This window comes from Homalodisca vitripennis, chromosome 6, assembly GCF_021130785.1.
Source record: "Homalodisca vitripennis isolate AUS2020 chromosome 6, UT_GWSS_2.1, whole genome shotgun sequence".
Taxonomy (NCBI): domain Eukaryota; kingdom Metazoa; phylum Arthropoda; class Insecta; order Hemiptera; family Cicadellidae; genus Homalodisca; species Homalodisca vitripennis.
Window position 1 is genome coordinate 141408305 of NC_060212.1, and position 24998 is coordinate 141433302.

Sequence of the window (24998 nt, forward strand, 5' to 3'; positions counted from 1 at the left end):
ATTTTAACCTAGATTGTAGTTATGTGCTAGATTAGTTATCCAGAAAAAGAAAAGAGCAGATTGCACATCTTGAAACGTAGTCTTACTGAAATGTCCGGAAAAGTCGTGATATTCATGTTTTGCATAAATGTCACAATTGTGTAACATACTTCGCTGAGTTTTATCAAAGCCTATCGTTGAGAGGCTGGAAAAGTTACATTTCGATGATGATGCATGTCACTCAATGGGATTTGGCTGAGCATTAGCGAATATTTTACATAGGTCTTGTGGGTAACCATGATGGCAACGAGAAAATAGCAGATTAAATAAACAAGAGTGAAACTAAAAATAATACAGTGGAAACTCAATGTTAAAAGTCAGTGACAACAATAATTGATTCCGGCGTACTCTAGCGTCGTAGTACCTTTCCCTGGTAAAAAGAACTTTTATTATTTGGACATTGCTATATGAAACCGGACAACATTTTGACTGTATTATGTGGCAATATATCTCGAGGAAGCTTTCATCCTTAAACTTTAAACGTTGCATAAAACTCAATTTGTACATAGACAAGAATTTGTTCTGAGATAGTGCTTATCTAACCGTGGAGTTGAACGTAATTTTGTCGCAACCTTTTTTCCGTATGACTGTTTGCCTTCCTATCTGCCCGCAGGATATCTCGAGAATTAAATAAATTATACATTTTTAATTAGTTTGAAATTTTGCATGTAACCTCAGCAAGACACGTGGTGTGGCTACTCCTACCTTCTACTACATCTCTCACTTGTACATTTAATCGCTGAAAAATAATTCCGTACCTATGTAACAATATAAATAAACTAAAAAGTGTTTACAATATTTATAAAACGTTACTGTTATACAGGCCTACCTGTATTTGAACCGTGTAGGATATGAATTGTCAATAAATTTCGATCCTAATAACGGTAATTTCCAAGGCACCGTTTAAGAGAGTAATAAATTAATAAACCTACTGGACGTACTGGTATTTCCTTACTTGCTTTTAAATCACACACAACGTGAAATTCTAACTTCCACAGACCGCACGATTCTACTGTCGCAAAGCGATGTTGAACAATGTTGTAGATGCGATAAGATAGCTCGGCCAGTGCAGATGTTAATTACTCTGACCTCTCGTCTGATTTTCTCATCATGTTTATGACGAACACTGCGGATACCTCTTACTCTGCTACATTCACTTTGAATCGTCCAATCACAACGTATCGGCGCGACGTCTTACGTTGTCAACTAAAAAAGTAAGCTAAAGCAAATAAAGTATTGAGACGAAAGATATCACGTATCATAAGCATCAGAGCAGCAGGTGCTGCACTACAACAGATGAAATAGTTCTACTCCCAAAGTTTGTGATCTAAAATGTACCTATAGAAACTATTCCTTCTCCCTTACTTGTAGCCTACAATTCTTTAAATGGTTCTTAATTTTAAATGTACTATTGAATATCCATAACTTAAATAGAAAACAGGATTTCGGGCATATTTATGGTTACACATTACAAGTATAGGACACAACGTTTCGAATATTGACATTTATACTCTTCTTCAGGTGTGAAAAAGACAATATGCAGAGTTAACAATGTTACAAACAAATGCATGCTCTTTGTATTAGGTCTTTTTACCTGAAGGAACAGATAGATCCAATCCTCGAAACGTTCTGTTCTCACATTGTAACACATAACGATGGGAATCGTTCGAAATTCTGATTTCCCTCTAAATTGTTGTTGCACATTGGTTGTGGTAGCACAGTTACTGAGATTTTAAACAGGTAACTGTAATCTTGTACATACGGACAATTGAGCAACCCAATCTCAACAAAAACTAATTGATATGATGTCAAATACAAATAAGTTAATTCATTGGCTGGCCATTCATTTTTCAATTGCTACGTCATGGATTGTTTTCGTTATATATGGGACACCGTATGAGGCCTAATGGGGAGAGAGGATTTTAAAGCCATAAACCCTTTTATGGCGCTAGTGCGAGTCCACAATAATTCCTCAAATAATATGCGATTCTTATAGATATCCAGATTTCCATTTGATAGAGCAAAAACGGATTGCGTTCCACGGATCATAAATTACACCACGCCAAAAATACAACCTAAGATGGCAAATGCTACACGTCGCTTGGCTTAACTGCTAACTGAACATAACTATCTAACAAAAGATTCGATTTGTGGCGAGTACGTGTGTATGACACGTAAGTGTTAAGGTAAAGGAACAAAACATCAAATGGAATAAAAGCCACTTGCGCTCGTTGAAATCGTTTTCTAAAGCGGTTAAAAGGAATTGTAAGCGACAGCTTGTTCAATCTTGGCCGGCGTCATTTGGAAGGCACTTATACACTCGACTTCACTAAATGGCGGCCACTCGGAACCTCTTGAGCTCTTGAGCTGTGTCACTCGGTCCTCGAGCACTGGGAACATTTTCTTTTCTTAAATCCCTTCCCTAGCCTAAGGGAATAACGAATTACGAAAAGCCAAAGCAGGGAAAGGCACAAATGTGTTTATTATTTTTTTTGTGTTTTTCTTTGATGTTGTTTTGTTAAAATTTGGTTTTTTCAATTATCGCATTGAGAAATATACATTACACATAAGTATGTGAAATAATACTCAATCGTGTAACGATATGATTTAAGATGGTCGAAAACTTCAATCAATTTTTAATTTTAAATTCAATGTTTTCTCTGTATATTTATCAGATGTTCATGCCTTATTTCCTTGGGTTTTCTGTTATGTAAATATAATATAGCAAATTATAAAAATATTTAAAACTATGTGTTGTTAAATGTAAAATATTTATTGATATATATAATGTTTTTTTTTACAAGTTATTAATGTATTATGATACAATGTATTTGGAATTTAAATTCTGTGTAAGAATTTTCGTCTCCACGGTTGTTTTTTTAATTAATAGTTGTAGTATGTGTTTCTGTTTTTTTTTCTTAGATTTTTCTCTGAAATAGCTTCGGCTAGAGGATATAACAAAATAACTGCATTGTAAATTGGTTATTCTTGAATAACAAAGTTTGAATTTGAATTTGCAATCGGGGATTTTTAATCACTGCTATTTGGCACTAAAATAAGTGTATATGAAATAAAACTCTACGTACATGTTTATTTACAAGCAACATTTCACCTCCTGAAGTAACATGACTCTGCTACAAGCCTATGATTGATGTTAAAAAAACTACTATCGAATGTGCTACAAAAAGTACATTTTGCTTTAATTTTGGTTACAATTCTGCTTCACTGTCTGTCAAAATAAGATTAGGTACAGATATTACGTAGCCTACAGTTCTGAAATTAAGGGTACATGTGGGGGGATGTGAGGGGGGAGAGGGAGAACAAATATTTTTACCATGAACTAAGATATGTTCTAGATAATCTTACACACAAAAAGAATCAAAATTACATTAGTTTAAACAGGCCATGCTTTGTACTAAAATTGTTCCTATTCACATTGTACTTAGTTTGGATTAATGCAACACCAACTGTAACCAGTTCCAAGACGGGAACCGAATCTTTGAACCATCTAATATTTACTATTCCTGTCTAAACATAATTCGGTCGTCTATATATTTACATATTGAGGTGTGTTTATAAATTAATCTGTTAATTCAATTGCGGACAAAATAATTACTTAATTTCCTATTCAAACGATACGCATTAGGTTTAATTTTATCAAATTCCCCGAGAGAAACGAGCTATTGCTTTCATCGGGGAGAAAAAATTGTACCAACACTTTCCCGATCTCCGATTTACTATTGGCTTCTGGTCAGTTCTATGTGGTTGGAAGTGAGTGCGGGCCTATTGTGATCAGTATTATGTAGTTCAGTGTTAATAATTAGTACTGTGTTTTGTTTTTATTAAGTACATGTTTTACAGTTAGTGTGCTTGGAATAGACACACAACATTGCTGTTGTGGTTCCCGATGTATGCGTGTCACAACGCTCTGGTATGTTTTGTTTACTTTTACTTAGTTTGTAGTCATGCACAAGTTTAGTAATTTACCTGAAAAGGAGATCAGATTGCAGTCTCGAAACGTAGTGTTAATGATTGTATTGTATCGCTGTTTACTGTGTTTTGCCATCTTTTTCCGAGCTGTGGTATTATACGATCTGGTACTTTCAGAATAGGTCGTAAGTGCTACGAAAACTCAAGTTGTCGGTGATGTGGTATTAGGTGATATGAAACCCCTCTTTTTATTTCAAGCAGAAACCCAGAGATTGCTGCTGTCCTTGAGGGTCTTCAAATGCTCACCAACAAAAGCATATACAATATGTTATTTCCGACCTATCGTGACAAGAACATCTTCTGCACTGTGGTGAAGTCAACTATATGATTGAATATGATGTTAAGATAGCAAAAAGAGTCGAAACGTTTAGATTCGGGAACTGATTAAATCCTGTGAATCCAATATCTGAACAAACAGGACTGAAACTATACTGACAACAACGCTAACGCTGTCTTAATAATATTACGTACTTTCCTCATTAACAAAAGCTTTCTGAAATTAGCGCATGTTTTGCAACACCGTCAATGTTATCGGTATCGAGGTTTTTGTTGTCAAATCATCTACCTTAATTTAAATTATTATTTTCGGAGAATCTTTCGATTTACCATGCGAGAGAAACGTCTTAAAAGTGCTGGAACTGAACCATGAAAAGTTTAATCTTAAAGAGTAGATTCCCACCATTTTATCAGATTTTCAACCACAATAACGAAATCCGATGATCCATGCAGAAAGAGATTTCAGTTAGTAGGGTTCATCTCTTCTCGTATATTTGATATACTCAAGACAGCCACGTTGGGAAGTATTACACAATGTTGGTAATGAAACTTACGTGAATGTATCTGCATCACACTGTGTAGGCTGCAGCAAAGGCGAGCACTCATAACGTTTTACTGGCTATACACTCATAACGTTTATGAGTGAATATACAACCGGCCAGCTGTGTAGCCGTCTGTTTACCGTTTTATTTACTGAGCGGACGGAAAGTACTGGGCTAAATTCATCAGATTGTTTTTGGGCCATATACAAAACGTTGTATACATCGTATAGCACTTATCTGTCTAAACGTGTTTGTTTAAAAATAAAATTATGTCCTTCCTGTACGGTACACATACAGTTCATCAGGTTCTGGGTGGCCCCAGTGGCTCAAGAATCAATAATTCAAACTGGGCACCAGTATTCTTCTAACAAATCCCTGTATAAAATTGCTATAGGTATGTGCCTTGACTTAAATACAAAAACATTTTCATGAAGATCAAACATTGATAGGGGTAGAAATGGAGTGCACCCCTAGAAGAACTAAATTTTGTTTCTCAACTTTCCGACGTTCTTCAAAGATAAAATTAGACACACAAGACATGTGCCCTCAACAGACAATCAAAATATTTTATGATGATCAACTACCTTTATGATTTGGAAAAAGGTTATAATCCCTCAAATCTACGTTCAGTTTTCCTAATCCCCGATTGCAATATGATGTTTGATGAATTATTCTCAAATGGATCAGGAAAATTTGAATATGTTCCAATGACCATCACAATATTCGTATAATTCCCCTGTTATTCAATAGGAAACTGCTTGCAAAGACATGGGTAACTGCTAGTTTTTTTTTATAAATGCTTAAACATATAAGTAAAAATGCATTTTTACAATGGTGCCGACTGCAGTAAAACGTTCTTGAACTTTACCCACAGTACAAATGTTAAACAGTATTACATGCTTAATACGTTTTGAATATTTAAACTATAAAGTAAACAACATTTAAATATTTTTCCAACATACGATTTAGAAAAAATAAAAAAGAGATTTTTACTGGGTATTAATAAAATTGTTTAAATGTATTTACTATAATTCTACAACCTAAAATAACGTTGTTTGAGGTCTAAAAATGTTCTTATGGACCTAAAATCAATATGGCTGCTAGTATAATCGACTCTTAAAGAAAAGTAACCTTTTAAAACATAACCTCTAAATAGGGTTATATTTTTTCCGAAAAAGAGGAGTAAATACAACACTGAGGAGGTGTGTTTTATTACTGATTTTTCATCAGGTTCTAAAAAATGACATGTAACATTTTTGTTCTTTATGACGCCTTATTTGAAAATCTGAATTTACAAATTTTAATGCGTGTACATTACTTAAACTAGCAACGATACAAATTTGAATGGATAGCTAATCTTGAATCACCATGAAGGTATAAATCTATTTATAAAAAACGTGTAAATCCGGGCGAAAATGTAAGAATACTTTCATACTTTCAAGAGATAAATCACATGGTACAGTTTGGTCAGGTAATTTATGGACATATTTTAAAGCCTTGACGTGATCGTCTTACTGTCCATCCATGTAACATATTATCGTGCCCGCGTAAATATTACGAGGGATACAAATTTAACTAAATTTATGTTATTTTAACAAAAACCATGATCCTGGAAAGAAATAATTCATAATGAGTATTATTTTAGTATACATCCTTTTGTAATTTAAGGAAGTTACGTGTTGTTCATTTTGAATTGTTGAATATAATACAACGCTAGGGCTTCACCATGTAGTTTTGATTGTTACCGCTCAAATACGTATATATTACCTGAGCCTCTCACTCAACAAAGGGTAGCTTTGAGTGCTCACTTTACCTCAATTTATAGCACTGGATAAGTTATCTCTTGTGTAACGAATACAATCAAAGACATCATTCCTTAAAAATAAATACGAGAAGTAGCAAATTAGCAAAGGTTGTGAACAATATATATCTTCTTATTTAACTGGTTCACTCTAGCTTTTGTGTTTAATTCAAACGAAATGCTCATAAAAGATGGTAATTTCTAAATCTCCGAAGTTGTCACCGCCATGCTATACTCTCTCGGTTTACAATATGTTACAATTCCCTTCGCGAACTCAGGTGGGCAGTTCAGTTACACGTCAGCGACCCGGCAACAGTCGGCCCGGATCCAAATAAAGCGCAAGAGAAATTTGTTTACTTTCCAACAATTTGCATATGTTCAACACTATGTGAAATGTTACTCAACTATTCTTAGCTTGTCTATCTGATCGACTGTATCCAGTGTCTGCGAGTGCCCCGCTCGCTCTACGCTACCATGTCCGCCGACTCTCCGCCTCTCTCCGCCTGGTCCCTATAAGGCGGCTTGCAGCATTACCTAACCTACCACCTGCCAGATGTCGCAGGTTGCGTCAAGGCGATAACCGCGTGGGATCGACTGCCCCGCCTTTAGGTGTCAACCTGTTGTGTTCATATTCCAACTTTACTGTGTGCATTATGACAACCCTGCACCGTCCATACAATCTCGCTATAACCGCATCTGGCGTAGTGAAGTTATTATGAGTATGATACCTTCAGTTCCAATTTGAAAGAAAATCCCATTTCAACCACCACCCCCATTTTTACGTTGCCAGCAACATGAACAGAAAGACGGAGATGGGAATAGGAACAATGACAGGGGAGAAAAGAAATTATAGAAAGGGTCCTAGTACACACAATACCAAAACCCCTCATTGAAGAATTCATCCACTTCCCATGAACGGAATAATTACAGACGAAGTGACCATTTCCTCGGTGCACCCGACTGGTGATTCCACTAGGGTCGATTTTCTACTCATTAAGAATTCAGTCTGTTGCGACTATTAAAAATTCAGATCTGCAAGGAACCGGATCTTTGTTTATGTGGGAGAAATATGCAACCGTATTCAAATTTCCTGAGTTGACCCAAATCAGCTGGTCGTGTATCCCAACGAAGACGCCACGAGTAGGCGGGAATGTTGGACAATGGACTAGAGTCTGCCTCATTCTCTAGGGCACCTCATTAGTACTGAATGACCTTCCACCTGTGACCCTACAAACTATCTCCACAGTTTTGTACAATGGCTTGGAGTAATCACGATTTCTAGTGCACTTTCACCTCTCTGTCCAGAATAATGTTAAACTCCGTAAGAGTACCACTATTTTAGCAGATGCACTTTACTATGAATTGGAAGCAAGCTCACTCTTATCATAACATACTAAACGTTCTATTAGTAAGTTTTTTAATGTTTGTAAGTACGCAATGCGGACAGTGAGGTTATACCATTCAAACACTTTTGTTCTTCAAAGAATGTTCATTTCAAAATGTTTAACCTAATTAAAAACATTTAGATACCATAGTAATAAGTCTTCAAATGACTAATCAAGAAGCGATGATGAGACATAACCTTCAACTAAATACAACTTTACCTCCCTTTGAAATTTTATGGTTTTTACCACACCACCATCTGCTATTGATGAAGCGGTTCTTAATGAATACACATTTCCAGATTAAATCCACGTCAACTTGTTAAGGTAGAGTTATTGAACCTCATCCATATTCATAGACACCAAATGCGGGCCCATTAATTAATTGAGAGCTCCGTTTTTATCGAGGGCTCCAAATAAATTGCACGGCGCGTCGTCAAGCTAGGAGTTATTTTAGTTTGATTAATGCATCGTGTACGTCTACTACTTGTAATGGATCATGTGATTACTGCAGCTCTGGCCATAAACCAGTTTATTACAAATAATATACTTCATCGTACTATGATGTGTTACAGACGTTCTCGTAATAATGATTTCAATTTGTACTCATTACATTTTATGATTTATTCAATGTTGTGGTTATTTTATTGAATGTATAACATTCGTTTAAAATCTTAGCAATGCATTTCCAATGAGGAAAATAACTTTAAACGTCAGTCTTCAAAGAAATTCTTCATTTCGGTTTAACGAGATAGGGCAAAAATCTCTATCAATTCTGAAATGTTTTCATAACGCTTTACAGACACGCAAGCAGATTTACACTTCAACTGCGAGTTAAGCAAAATGGCAACACATAATACAATATCAAAGTTCAATAACAACATATCATATAATTATTACAAATTTCAACCTCCACAAATTCGTTTAGAAGAGTTTTAGAAGAATGCGGAAGGTTGTGACAATTCCTTCAACAAAATCTTTAGCAGAGTGACAAGGACAGACTCGGAACAGATACAAGTCAGACGATTGTATCATAGAGTAAGTTCGCCTGGCCATACTGCAGCAAGGCGCGGACGATTGCGAAGCTACCAGCGTAGCAGTGAGGATGTGCGTATAGCTGCGTGCCTTGTATCTAGATCTAGCCGTGAGACATATCACATCCCGTCCCTAGCGACCTGAGCAGCCCTTGACACTGGAGTGTCCTAGAGTGTATAGTCCTACTGTTGTGTATCATTGTAACGAAACACAATTTCGTATATGAATGATTTATATTGATCCTTGTGGATATAGTATTAGCAAATAGTGATTGCGGTAAAGAGCCAGGTAGTCACCTCCCAAACACACCCCCACGAGCTCAGAGACCTGGTGCCAGCCCGGCGAATGCCGTTTTCCGTCCCATCACTCATCTAATGTCGTTGGCCGGGGTATTCAGTAGCGTCTTAGACTCATGACTAAGCGATACTCTGTGACACTTTCAGTGCATTATACGCTGTTTGGTATTCTTCTAGTGAAGGAAAACGGATATCCCATCGTTCAGTGATACAAGACATCGGTAACACTACGTCTCAAGATCTGCAATCTGATGTGTTCCTCTGTTAAATAATTAAACTAACACAGTTACAATCTAGATTTAAAAAACAAATCGTACCAGAGTGTTGTGACAAGCATAAGTCAGGAATTCCACCATGTGTAAGTGCAAACCTATTCTTTTAGCTAATGCACGCTCTGACATTTTTGCGATGACTCTATTTCGATCTCGATTCGTCTCTTCAGCTAAGGAGTTCGTGCGTAGAAGCAGCAGATTTTCGCTGCAACACACACAACTTAGGTCAGGATGTGGATGGACATTTTGTAAATCTCAGACTTTGTCAATTTGACGGTCTTTTGAGACTTTTTATAGTGACGATCTTCACAATCTATAAATACTAATCACTTTGGGATAAAGTTACAGATAACAGAAATCTGTATTTGATTCAGGAAGTGCACTAGGTGACTATATTAGTAAGCGAAAATTTCAATTGTAAAAGTTCTTATGTAAAACGTTATTACTAAAATGAAACTATTTTAGAGTATGTGCTGAATTTTAATTAGTGTAATAAGAGATTACTTATAATATAGACATTTCGAAAATCCTACTACCCATGGTAAAGAGTATTTGGATCCTACAAGTTTACAAGTGGAATCCCTGACCTAATAGATGGATATTACAGGACCGATTCCCGGTATGGTAATAAGGTGCACCCCACAGCGGAAACTGTGGTAAGACTGCTTGGATCCTACAAGATTCCAAGTGGAATCCCTGACCTAATAGATGGATTATTACAGGACCGATTGCCGGTATGGTAGTAAGGTGCACCCCACAGCAGGAACTGTGGTAAGAGTGCTTGAATCCTGCAAGTTTCCAAGTGGAATCCCTGACCTAATAGATGTATATCACAGGTTCCATAGCCGGTATGGTAGTAAGGTGCACCTTACAGTAGGAACTGTGATAAGAATGCTTAAATCCTGCAAGTTTCCAAGTGGAACCCCAGAGCTAATAGATACATTATTACAGGACCGATTCCCAGTATGGTAGTAAGGTGCACCTCACAGCGGAACTGTGGTAAGAGTGCTTGAATCCTGCAAGTTTCCAAGTGGAATCCCTGACCTCCTAATAGATGGATTATTACAGGACCGATCCCCGGTATGGTAGCAAGGTACACCTCACAGCGGGAACTGTGGTAAGAGTGCTTGAATCCTGCAAGTTTCCAAGTGGAATCCCTGACCTAATAGGTGGATTATTACAAGACAGATTCCCGGTATGGTAGTAAGGTGCACCCCACAGCAGGAACTGTGGTAAGAGTGCTTGAATCCTGCAAGTTTCCAAGTGGAATCCCTGACCTAATAGATGGATTATTGCAAGACCGATTCCCGGTATGGTAGTAATAAGGTGCACCTCGCAGAGGGAACTGTGGTAAGAGTGCTTGAATCTTGCAAGTTTCCAAGTGGAATCCCTGACCTAATAGATGGATTATTGCAAGACCGATTCCCGGTATGGTAGTAATAAGGTGCACCTCGCAGAGGGAACTGTGGTAAGAGTGCTTGAATCTTGCAAGTTTCCAAGTGGAATCCCTGACCTCCTAATAGATGGATTATTGCAAGACCGATTCCCGGTATGGTAGTAATAAGGTGCACCTCGCAGAGGGAACTGTGGTAAGAGTGCTTGAATCTTGCAAGTTTCCAAGTGGAATCACTGACCTAATAGATGGATTATTGCAAGACCGATTCCCGGTATGGTAGCAAGGTACACCTCACAGCGGGAACTGTGGTAAGAGTGCTTGAATCTTGCAAGTTTCCAAGTGGAATCCCTGACCTAATAGATGGATTATTGCAAGACCGATTCCCGGTATGGTAGTAATAAGGTGCACCTCGCAGAGGGAACTGTGGTAAGAGTGCTTGAATCTTGCAAGTTTCCAAGTGGAATCCCTGACCTCCTAATAGATGGATTATTGCAAGACCGATTCCCGGTATGGTAGTAATAAGGTGCACCTCGCAGAGGGAACTGTGGTAAGAGTGCTTGAATCCTGCAAGTTTCCAAGTGGAATCCCTGACCTCCTAATAGATGGATTATTGCAAGACCGATTCCCGGTATGGTAGTAATAAGGTGCACCTCGCAGAGGGAACTGTGGTAAGAGTGCTTGAATCCTGCAAGTTTCCAAGTGGAATCCCTGACCTCCTAATAGATGGATTATTGCAAGACCGATTCCCGGTATGGTAGTAATAAGGTGCACCTCGCAGAGGGAACTGTGGTAAGAGTGCTTGGATCCTGGAAGTTTCCAAGTGGAATCCCTGACCTAATAGATGGATTATTACAAGACCGATTCCCGGTATGGTAGTAAGGTGCACCTCACAGCGGGAACTGCCTCGTCACCCGTCACAGTTTATAGTTTATTGTGTGTCCACCAATAGAGAGGCACCACGGCGCCGCGCCGCGTCGTCTCCGGCCTGTTATTAAACCCCCGCGCAGCGCCTACCTCTCGGCCCCCGCGATCTTCTGGGTCTGGGAACTCGACAGGTCCGTTATTGGGGACACATTGGTCGACAGGACCACGTCCGGTACCAGTGTTGTCGCCCACTTATACACAGCCCATGATATGAAACTGTTAATCCGCAAGTGTTTTCACCACATGACTTCAGAGTAGGCATTCATGATTATTTGTTAACACGCGAAACAGCAGTGGCCGAGCCGAGATTCGAACCCACGACCTTGGAGTAATAAGTTGAGATCACAATAAAGCACTCCGCCACCAGAGACGACGCCTGCTGTCCAAAATACTAAATTTGATTGTTTAACACGGTGTTAATATTGATATGACTTTATGATCATATATTCAATGCCGGTTTAATTAATATTTTATTAATTTTTAATAGCAAAACATATTAATATTACATGTGTGTTGTATAAATATTAATACGGATACTGAAACATCAAATTTACTGATCTTGTAACTAAAATATGCTGGCCTATTCACTGCATTAAAGTCACGTGGCGTTGTTGTTATAAATAAACTAAATACTAAATTTAATTCTTATAATCAGATACATTAAACTGGCCTAAAGTCGGTACATGACCGGTGACCGGTGTCGCAGTAAAGGTGTTGAATACAATTTCACCATTATAGCTTTTATTAATTTTCGGAAAGTCAAGAATGGGATTCGCATCGCCTTGGGGCGCACGTTCCATGAAGGGAGCCGTCCTTAGCTGGACTACGCCTTCGTTCACACTTCGTATGCGTGAGGATTGAATTTGATGTAGTAAATCAACCTACATATTATGGCAAATTTCTGCGTAATTTTCATTCCAAATTATATAAACCAGCTACGCGGTAGTGTAAAATACTAATAAAATATATTTATGAGTCACCTGTGGATTGTAAAACGACAAAAAAGCAGAGAAATATAATGTGCCAAAGATGTAGAATGCTCGGTTTACGTTTAAAATAGCTAGTTGTAGAAGCCGTTTTTGCTTTTAATTTTATTGGAGGCTTTAATTGCACCATTTTTAATGGAGGTTTTAATTAATTACTATTTTAATGCACATACCTGGTTAAAATTCTCTATTTTATGCAATTCATTCCTCGTTGAGGCATCACGATCTCTAACCGTAACGTGCGGAAACAAGACACACTGTAATTTATAATAATATTTTATTATTTTATGGAGATTTGCGTCCGATGGTGACACAAACAGGCACACAAAGACTCTATAAAAAGAGCTGTAAAGCATCCGAAGGACAGGAGAGGAAAGGAACACAAAGACGACATGGGACACGCGGCTCCGAGACGGCGGAAATAGACTCGTCTGTTGGAGAGTCACGATGTTTTAATGCGAAACAAGAAATCGACTGAGACGATTTTAGTTCCAGAGCTTCCTCTTGATCAGGCTCCCGACCGTCTAATTCAGACCAGTGCCGGCTTGAAAAGAATCTTTTTGTAATCTCAGTAGAAGACTCCGGTTTGGTTTTAATTTGGACATCAACTTTAATTAGGTACTCCAGCCTCAAAGTGGAATACTATTGTACAGTTAAGTTCTTAACAATAATAATCGTCAAGTATTTCTGTCAAAATTGAAAACCACGAATCAACAGATACAACGCTTTTTATTTTTTTTTCTATTTAAAATCTCGAAAATATAATTTTTGAATACGTATTAATTACATATATTAAAATGAGTCACCCATAATTCTACAATAACAATAAATAACCTTGTGCATGAGGTTAAACATTATTCTTATGAGGCTACGTTCAAGATGTCTGCCATTAACTTATGTTCCAAGAAGAATTAAAATCTTAACATTTTGCTTTAGACATATTGTAAAGTAACAACTATTGTAACTTGAAAGTTACTTTCGTAGTATGCTACGAAAATATCATAGATAACTAATTGAAAATATATATTTTTTACTTTCTATGTTTTTTTTTATTATTATTGAAAAAGTATTGTTGTCACGTTATCAGAACCAGCATGCAACTGTGGAGAATGTCATATGCAGTGTAAATGTCAAGCCCGCATGCATAAGTTAAACTACTTTTCCGTCTGAACACTTGCTTATTAATTAATAAGTGTTATTAAAACTCTGCAACAATTAGTTTTTGAAAAAATATTTTAAAGTGGAAAATAAAAAACTATGTCTACGCTACATTAGTATTAACAGTGTTGGGAACAGTTTTTCTATGACTATCGTCCAAGCAGAATTGTATACTATATTTTATTCGAAATAAACATAAATAGATGAATTTCAAAAAATATATTAAACGTATTCAAGGTCATTACCGATTTTCAATTGAGACCACTCCGACATCAAAGATGAGCTTTGATTCGAGTAATGATTCTATGATTTTTTTAAACGTTTCTTGTTTACTATAGTAAATAACAGTTATTATACATAGTGGGCCAAAAGTCCTGCAACAGTGTAATATTTCGTCTTGTACGATATATTAGATTATCGTATTCCTGATTAGGAGTTTTATTTCTCCAATCCTTTTAAATCCTTGCATAATGAATGAAACAGGATGTTTCTGTTTCCTGACTGCATGGAAGATACATAAAGGACCTGTGATTGTGAAATGATGAAATTGGCCTGACAAAGGCCTGATACATGTTAAGGGGATTGCTTACCTCTAACTTATCCGGGTGTATAAGAGCTAGTATAATTAAACTTTGAAGAAGTGAGGATATACTTAGCTATATCTGATGAGTTTAGCCCCAATTCACCTTCTGCTCAATGTAGCGCCTGAGATCCGACACCGTCATAGACCCAAATTCTGGAATCTGGAGTCTACGTCCGTCCGAAGAGATCCAAAAAAAAGTCGGCGACGAAGACGTTAAAAACGAACTTTTTGCATTGTTTCGACATCAGACACACCTATAATGCAAAAGAGCTCAGTCTGGAAACCCAGCAGCTATCCGGTGTAGACTAGATGAAGAGGTTTTCTCGTTGTCTCATCAGGTGCACTATAGGGTGCACTACGATGTGATAAATGAATGAACATCTTCGTCAGTGACTATTTTGTATCTCTTCAGATGGTCGTGGACTCCAGATTCGTCTGAAGAGACAGTGTCATATTTCAGACGCTCCGAGCGGAAGTAAAGGGAAGGTAAACTCAAAATCTCATTACAGGGATTTTGTTTTATTTATTCTTTTTGTAAATTATTATCAAGTAAATATGCGAGAAAAGTTTAAAACGTTTTCCTTAAATATATTTTTCAATTCAAAAGAATTCTTCTCCAAAGTTTGGTAACTGCAAATTATTATTTATATTATTTGCCCTTCTGATGCACTTAAACACATTTCCTGCTCTAGAAAAGATAACGTGTTTGTAGTTAAAAAATATCGTACATCTGTAATGTCCTAACTTTTACATTAATTGTTTATTGTACTATCACTGGTATAAACGAATACAACATTTTCCAGTATAATTTTTATTTTGTGCAAGGCCTTTCTGAATCAAAGATTCCATCATCAGGCACTTCACAAATTATCAAATGTTTACATTTTTTTAAATAATAATTAATTTTATAATAACATATGGTAAACAATTTGGATGTACAGTTAGCCAGTATAAAATATTTAATCAGAATTACATTTTAATTTCTTTATAAATTGAGATGAGAGTAAAACTGAATTTTGAATTGGCCCGTCTTCATTATTGATCAGTTTTTCTTGATTTGTGTTAATCTAAAATTTTTCCCAAACATTTAAGTGTATTGTGTAAGTAACTTCTTTTAATAATCGTAAATGTTTATTAGAGATGGTGTGTCCAGATTCAATACAGTGATTCGCCATAGCAGATTTTTCATTTCTTCCGTATTTTATATGAGTAAAGTGTTCTTTGAATTGTGTCTTAATGTTCCTTTTAGTTTGGCCAATGTACAATTTATCACCAGTGATAGTACAATAACCCTTTTTTCCAATGCTCCAAGATTCTACATTAGTTGTTTACTATATTTTTTTTATGTTGGTCAAAAAAACATTGTCTCTTATCACCTGAAACATCTATCTTCCATTTTACGTCCTATAAAAGCCACACTTCGTAGATGAAGGGATTCAAAAGCCACACTGCCTAACTGTACCGCATCGCGTAACGTGCCTCGATAGAGCAGTGACACAACCTCCATAGCGTGCTATCTCTAACAACATATACTAGTTAAATGAAGTCATCAACATTTCAACACATGGTATCATTGATAACAGGAGATAAGAGACGGTTCTTGGCGTGTTGCCGCTGTGTGACAGAACTGTGCTGTAATTCGCAATTCTAAGAAGGCGTGATATGAGAATAATAGATATGTTTATTGGTAATGTCTTAAATCTACAACAATCCAAGGTCAAACTCTAGTTAAAACACCCTCTAGTCAACTTACTCAGATATAAAATTGCAAAAAATGTTGTTTTTTCTGTGTAAAACACTTTTTAGCTGGACGTACTTGGATTTATGTTGATTAAAGTTTGAAATAATTTTTCTTAGTAATTTTTTATTAATCTTAACAGTAATTTTAAACAAGGTGATATTAATAAAGTATTTTGAACTTACGTAAAAAGTCAGATCACACTATAGTCTAAGTTGCACTAGACGATCTCAAATGCACAGATATAAGATAACTATATATGTTCAAATGACAATCAGTGGCACAAACGTTTTAAATTTGTAATAACACGTCAGTCGGAAATGATACAGTGGAATCATCAAGATTTACTGATTTCGGTAGTACATTTTCTCTTGTAACATTGGTAGCAATATCGTATTAAAAAAATTAATATCAGTCAGAGCGAAAAGTCGGTTAGTCATCTTGTATATTTTTATGTAGTTTTAAAACAATGACCGCGTAGGACGCACGTCACTAATATTATCCGGTTGTCCTAAATTGGGTACATGACTCGTGTGAAGGTGTTAATGAGTTTTTAATGCCAGTTTCCTAGTTCTCTATGATTTTTCATTTATAGTACTATAGTAGTAAATTCGTGATTTTACGAATAAATATGTAAAAATGTATAATTACTGTAGTAGACGTGTGTGTAATCCATATTATTGTTCGCTGGTGCGATCATTTTAGATCACTCAGCTAATGATTATGTTAATGTAAGACATTTTGCCTGTCAAGTTTTGTGTGTTATAGTGATTCTGTTGACCGATTATATAACATGTTATACAACTGAAGTATACACAACTATAACAGCGGGTACTACTACTACCCGGTACAAGTAGAAACAGAATACATCGGTGAGTGAATCAGCATCAGTTTTACGGCCCGGACCGCGGCTGGCGAGTGACTAAGCGTTATAAAAAGATCCGCTGTTAATCTCTCGTCTCAGTTCGTTGTCTCCAGTGATTTATCCAGCGACTGACAACATGTTTGACACTTCACTTCCCTGAACAGAACCGATTACAGATTAGAGACTTCAGAAAATATGTCCGGTATACTCAAGTTTTTTCCTGTTATTGTCTTCCACATATGTGTGTACAAAAACATGGTTGGAACAAATCCATGCAAACTGGGAAATAAAGAAAAATTACGGTATACGACTTTTAAGTGACCATGAATTCCTAGCGATCACATATTTTGAGCGAGGGAGAGGGTAATTCTGGAGGTCAAGAGCATATGAGTGTAATTACAAAAAAAGTAAAAGAAAAACGATGAATATGCATTCTTGTGCTGTTACATTATTCCTTAAAGTTTAAATAGTTTTAGGTGTATCTGGTTGAAAATAATGAAGGAAACAGGATTCTTCCGGACATTTGCCCTCGTTCAGTGAAACAAGAAATCAGTAATACTACGTTTCGAGATCTGCAATCTGATCTCTTCTTCAGGTAATAACTAACCTAATACATAATTACAAATTAGGTTAAAATAAACTAATCATACCAAAGCGTTGTGGCACGCCTAAGTCAGGAATCACAACCACCATGTTGTTTGTCAAATTTCTAGGGGACAGCTGATCCATCAAATTCCTTTTTTGGCACGCCCCTGGTGTTAACACGTTTATCCCATACGGAATGATTCAACGAAGAATATTGGCACAATATAAAATATTGGCGCTTCTCGGAGGATTATATTTCCTTAGCTTAGATTCTCGTATTTTGTAATCGTTCCTCGTGTAAATCACTTTACTATTCTGAAAAACAATTATATCAAAATAATAGTACAGTTATAGGGAGGCCCAAAACCCCGTAACACTGTGATATTTCCTGAACACCAAACTTCAGAAAAAAAATATCCAATAAAAGTAATTTGGTTTCAAAAACTCTCTAAAACGCTTTTGTATGCCGTTTGCCCTTTGGCCTTTTTTGAGAACCCATATCTGTCACTCCGGATTCATCGTATTCTAGGCTACAACGAATATAAGATATTATACATAAAATAATTTATTTATGTATAATCTTGAATACTATACAAAATAGAAATGTGAAACGGAACGTCCCGATGTTCTGACAAGTAGCCCATCAATTTGCGAATGATGAAATTAAAAAAACGATTTTAATACGAAAAGGTTATATTTTTCGGTAAGGTGGATTAAAACAAAATATGCGTTTTCATAAAAAAAATATAGATGTGACTCCTTTTAAGGCCTATTTAATGTACGAAAATCTATGTTTTACAAGTAAATTTGAAGATTTAGAAATTTTTATCCTATAATATTACAATATTCTCTACTTATAGGATTTTATGGTATCACATTTTTTCCACTGAACCGCAATTTTTCTGGTGATGTGTTATTTTTTCATGGTTATATAAATCGCGTAAGCTATTTATGATATTACCGCCAAACCCTTAAGACTTAGGAAGAAATCAAATTAAAACTCGCTCGATCACTGAAGTAGCTTTGAAACGAAGATTGTGGGAGAATGGAAAACTATATTTCTTTTCAGAATCTTAAGCTATGGAGAAATCATACAAAAACTGTGAATTCCAAAACCCGAGCATTCCACTTGGCTTTATTTATAAGTAGTAGCAGCTATAAACGATAAAACTGCTTATTGCTTTTTCAGACTAAAAACTTATAAAATATTGTTAAGACAGATAAGAAAAGCATAGCTCTTGCACATCGGCGTCACCAATAGTAATAGCCTAAAAATAATTGTTGTTTCTTTTTCTCTTAAAGTATGACAAGCAGAATTATTAAATTCAGCTTTAGCTCTACAGCTTCAGTAGTCTTACAAAATACCAAAAATAACCAATGAGACCTTCCTAAATAACTACCATTAGGAACATTTAGTTCCATTCACAGTTTACCATTCTCAAATCCAAATTTCCATCAATTGCAAAATGATGCCTGGACTTTTATTTGATATTTTAGCCAATTTAGAAGAGCCAAAACGTAAGTATTCCGTAGATTTATTTAAGGGGTTTTCTTACTAATGAAATTGTTAACTAACGAACGTCGTACTTTCTAGGATATGTAAGAACTTTTCGTAAACTTGAAGGCGCTTTTACAGACGCAACATAATCTGCACGCTGAAACGATTCCATGTCCTTAATCAGCAGTTACTAAAAAACCTAAGGAAGTTTTGGCGTTTTTGCCTACCAGTATGTTAGCAACAGTCGTTTTCACTCGTTTCCTCCTTATTAATGAGCGTCGCTGCCATAAACAGCGGAAGACAGTCGGACCGGCAGCGGCAGACAGCGAGACGCGAGGTTGCGGCAAGGTCGGGACACCCCACATGGCAACTGGTCCTGCAAGCCGGTATTCCTTTTCTTCATCGACCCTTCTTCCTGTAGTCTCAACAATCCCGGTCGCTACAACCAGTTCGGTGCTCCGTTACCTTCATGATCGGTACTCAAGCCGTAGGAAGGCATGTGTGTATAGGATTTTCAGAGATGAATTAGGGGCACCGTTCTTTTGGTGGATGGTAGTCTGCGTTCTCTTCACCATTGCTATGGACCCATCTACAGGAAGTATCATTCGGGCATCCACTTAGTTATTTGGATGTATTCTATGACAATTACTCGATTATGAAACAGTCTCTCCACACCTCATAGGCGAAAATTAATTCCCATCTCGGTGATAGGGGTATTAATTGACTATCCATTTTAACGCAAATAGACTTTAAATAGCACTGAACTCAACTTCATTATACTCTTGCCTAACATGTAATTCACATATTAGAAACATATGAATCGTGTAGGGGAGGGATTACAGGCACCTTTTCTCTTCCAAAAAGGGATACATCAAGGAAAGAAGTACAGAAACTAGGTGGTTACCTGAAATAACTCGATTTTAATTTGAATATTAACGCTGAGATCTACAAAGGATACTACTCAATATTATTTCAACACTTATTTAATCAGATATGTTTATGGGTTGGTTAATACAATTCTCTGTTAAACCGACTTATATTCTAATAAATCAAGAATTGCTAACCAAACATTAGGGTTTTACAAAACAAACTAATTAGAGTACACTCTGCTGAGCTTACATCCACTTAAAAACGTTATTTGATTAAAACAAATGAGATTAAATAGAACTCGATTGTTTTCTGAAATTAAAGGTCGATACGAATGTTCAAAATCTTCTTAAAAATCAGTGCTAGTCCAAAAAACAATTACTGACGGATAAATGACCAAATGAATAATTCAGATATGTCCTATTCATCACTTTATAAGAGATAAATCGTCTGTCAACACCGCTCAGCTACCCTCTCTCCCCAGGGGTAACTGAGCAATCATTTATCAAAATGACGGATTTATAGACGGCCCTCCCCTTCTTGAGCATAAGTGTCTTTTCATATTGGGTCAGACATTAGGATTCTTCTTTGGTCGATATTTGGATACAACTAATCTAAGTTTAGTCTGCTAATTTTATTGTCGTGTTGAACGTTGACTCCTTATAAGTCAATCATAGAAGTGAGTCATCTCTCGAGATTCCCAAGGGTCCAAGAGGTCCGACCAAGGTCTAGGAACAGCGTGAAACACACAGAGGGTTCCCACGTCCAAGACAATGGGTATAATGAAGACAGACTGTTACTAATGGAGACCGGACATAGTATTTAGACTCCTGCGGTGTGAACTTATAAGCCTGGGGTGACGAGTATTATGAAAAGACAACAATTTGTTATGTTCTTGATTCTCATATTCAAACTATACATGATATAATAAGATTCTTTCGAGTCGATATGAAAGAATTTTCCTTCGACATTAGAATATCAATTAAGAGTTAAGAGACTTTACTGAAGTTCAGGTAATTCATGCGAATAATCTTGGCATTTAATTTACACAATGTGGTTTGGCATAGACTTGCATACTGACGCTTATAGAAATCCACACAATCACATTGTTGCTGATTCATCAAATCACTCTGTTGCTGGTAGTAATCCACCAATCCACTCTGTTGGTCATCAGTCATACTGTTGCTTGTAGTAATCCACCCAACAATAATATTGCTTTTAGTGACATTCAATCACTATGTTTCTAGTATTAATCCACCAATCCACTCTGTTGGTCATCAGTCATACTGTTGCTTGTAGTAATCCACGCAACAATAATATTGCTTATAGTGACATTCAATCACTATGTTTCTAGTATTAATCCACCAATCCACTCTGTTAGTCATCAGTCATACTGTTGCTTGTAGTAATCCACGCAACAATAATATTGCTTATAGTGACATTCAATCACTATGTTTCTAGTATTAATCCACCAATCCACTCTGTTAGTCATCAGTCATACTGTTGCTTGTAGTAATCCACGCTAACAATAATATTGCTTATAGTGACATTCAATCACTATGTTTCTAGTATTAATCCACCAATCCACTCTGTTGGTCATTAGTCATACTGTTGCTTGTAGTAATCCACGCAACAATAATATTGCTTATAGTGACATTCAATCACTATGTTTCTAGTCACTCTTTTAGTCATCAGTCATACTGTTGCTTGTAGTAATCCACGCAACAATAATATTGCTTATAGTGACATTCAATCACTATGTTTCTAGTATTAATCCACCAATCCACTCTGTTAGTCATCAGTCATACTGTTGCTTGTAGCAATAATATTGCTTATAGTGACATTCAATCACTATGTTTCTAGTATTAATCCACCAATCCACTCTGTTGGTCATCAGTCATACTGTTGCTTGTAGTAATCCATCCAACAATAATATTGCTTATAGTGACATTCAATCACTATGTTTCTAGTATTAATCCACCAATCCACTCTGTTGGTCATTAGTCATACTGTTGCTTGTAGTAATCCACGCAACAATAATATTGCTTATAGTGACATTCAATCACTATGTTTCTAGTATTAATCCACGAATCCACTCTGTTGATCATTAGTTATACTGTTGCTTGTAGTAATCCATCCAACCATAATCATGCTTATATTAAGCCATTCAAGCACTATATTTTTAGTATTAATCCACCATTCCACTCTGTTACTATTTTAATCCACTGAATCACATTGTTCCTGGCAGTAATCCATATAAGTCGAGCCGAGTGGTGTCTTATATAATTAAAAAGTCAAAAGTATTGAGAACCCATAATTAGTGTCTTTAATTGGTGATAGGTCTCTATACATAGTTAAAGATTGTGCTGTAACAGTAATGTAAACATAATTAAGACTTATTGCTGTGGTCAATTAGAGCTGATTTCATAAATATAAAAACTGTTATATATGAACGGCCACTTAGCTGTACCACTTATCAATCATTCATAAAGTATGACAACTCAAGTAATCGTTTTAGAATGCAATAAACCATTCCTATCCAAAGAACTTTTATAGTATAACGACTAAAATGAAACCACGATCTCTTCGTATTCCTTATTCATCGTACATTTTCTACTCCAGAACTCTTATATTGTATAAATTGTGTATTTTGAAATCTGGTACAAGATCTTAAAGTGACAGACTTCCTCTGATAAAACTAATAGAAAACACTGGCTGATAAGCATACTAATTACATGTCAAATAATAACTTTAATCGTAAACAAGGTCGCAATCAACAGCTGTTAATTCAAACATAATCATATAACGCTGTGGAAACGGCTGAATCCATTTTATTTGACACAAATTCTTAACATTATAATGAAGCCTGAATAATAACGCTGGCGTGAAACAATCTAAAATTATTAGGAAAAAGGACATTGTTTTTGGTCACCGAAACCAATCTTATCAATATTTTCTATTCTGGGTAGACCAAGTTGGCCCAAAAGGATAAGACACGAACTTATCAGTCAACTCTAAAACAGCTAATAAAAAGACAAAAGATACAAGAACTATTTTTACTTTTTTAAATTAACAAAGCCAATAATACACCGCACCACTTGTGGTTTAGCAAGTTTAGCTGAGTTATATGCAAAACATCGAATCTATAGCTACATATCTCACTATGCAGCTTGTTACAAAGCCATAGACTATACTAAGTTTTCAGATTGTTTTACTCCTATCATGGTTACCCATACGGCCAATAAAAAAGTCACTAACGTTCAGCCAAATACCATAGAGTGATATGCACCATCATTGAACTCGATGTCCCATATATAGAAATGAAGGTTCATGAAAATTTTCAAATCTGTAGGTCAATTTTTCTCTCCAGATATCTTGCGGACATATAGATAGACATTAATTCAATTTGACAGGCCACCGTGTGATAAGATTCACTAACGCTCAGCAATAAATGTTTTTTTATTAGCTATATACTGACCAAAATTTGACGTTGATGTGTTGGAAGCGAGATCAAACAGTGAAAACACACAACAAGGAGAACTGCCACACTACACGCACATATACCGAGAGATGGATGACCCAGTCACCGCTGACTTACTGACTGACTACAGAAGCTTATCGGTAGAGGTCAGACCGCGCGTATGATGACACAAGAGAATATTGATAACACCGATTCACTACAGTTCTCCAGTCATTGAATTCCAACTACAAACAGAAGCTGGTAAATCTAACCTTATTAAATCGGCCACCTTACGATCTAGTTTTAAAGTTAACAATATTACGTGAACTAAAACAATGTTGTGTTTACTAAAGTTTACAAATTAATGTTAACTACTAAATTATTTCTGTATATTATTGTGGTTATCATTTTCTAAAGCGTAAATAGTTTCGATTATTTCTTTTAAACTGTTATTTTTTTACTATATGTTTGTAAAATCGTTCAACCAAATTTTCAATTATTACCCTATTAAATTTAACATTTTAACTACTATTTTGAAAATATTTTCGGTATTGTAACTCTGTTTTAATGAAAGAGTTTAGTACATTTAATCGCATACCCTAAAATTTACCTCTTTGAAAAATGAACATGCGTTTTTAATGGCAGTAGACAAAAAACATATTGAAAAAGGCAACAAAAACCACGTAATTGTACAAACATATTTTTCATTTGTACTCTTTTCTGGATTGCTTATCGATGCTTTATTAGTTATAAAGAGCTGAACTCGAATTTTGTTTCATTTTTACCAGCGTAATTGGTATTTGATCGTTACGAAAAATCAGAAAACCGTAAGAGTTTCACACACTTCTTATAACGGGATTTCAAATAACAGTACAAAGATATTGATAATAAATAGGTGTACTCATACACAAAATACTATAGTGTAAGCAAGTAGAGACTGCTGCTAGGGCCCATGCAGTTTTCCACCAACACACACGCAGAACCCACACACACAAGGGATTAGAACCGACTGCATTGCCACCCTTTTACTTTACCTAGTGCACCCCTCCCTCCCCAAATCAAAAAGATATTTTGTTTATTTGTAAAGTAATTACGTATACAAATTTTCAACGTCATGAAAGAAAATTTAGACCAAACAATATATAATACACTGAAATTATCACAGAGTATTGTTTAGTCTTGAGTTTTAATATTTTAATGAATAACTCGGGATGGAAAATGGCAAATCTGGTCCGAACCCACCGCGCTCGTGAGTATGCGCGTACGTGCGAACGAGACAACTGACTACCTGGCCGTTCAGCCGCA

At 36.1% G+C, this 24998-nt stretch overlaps 1 protein-coding gene across 1 annotated transcript in view; it reads right to left on the reverse strand.

Moving 5' to 3' along the window:
• LOC124364951 (pleckstrin homology-like domain family B member 1) overlaps positions 1-24998 on the reverse strand; it is a 184467-nt gene that overhangs the window by 156193 nt on the left and 3276 nt on the right.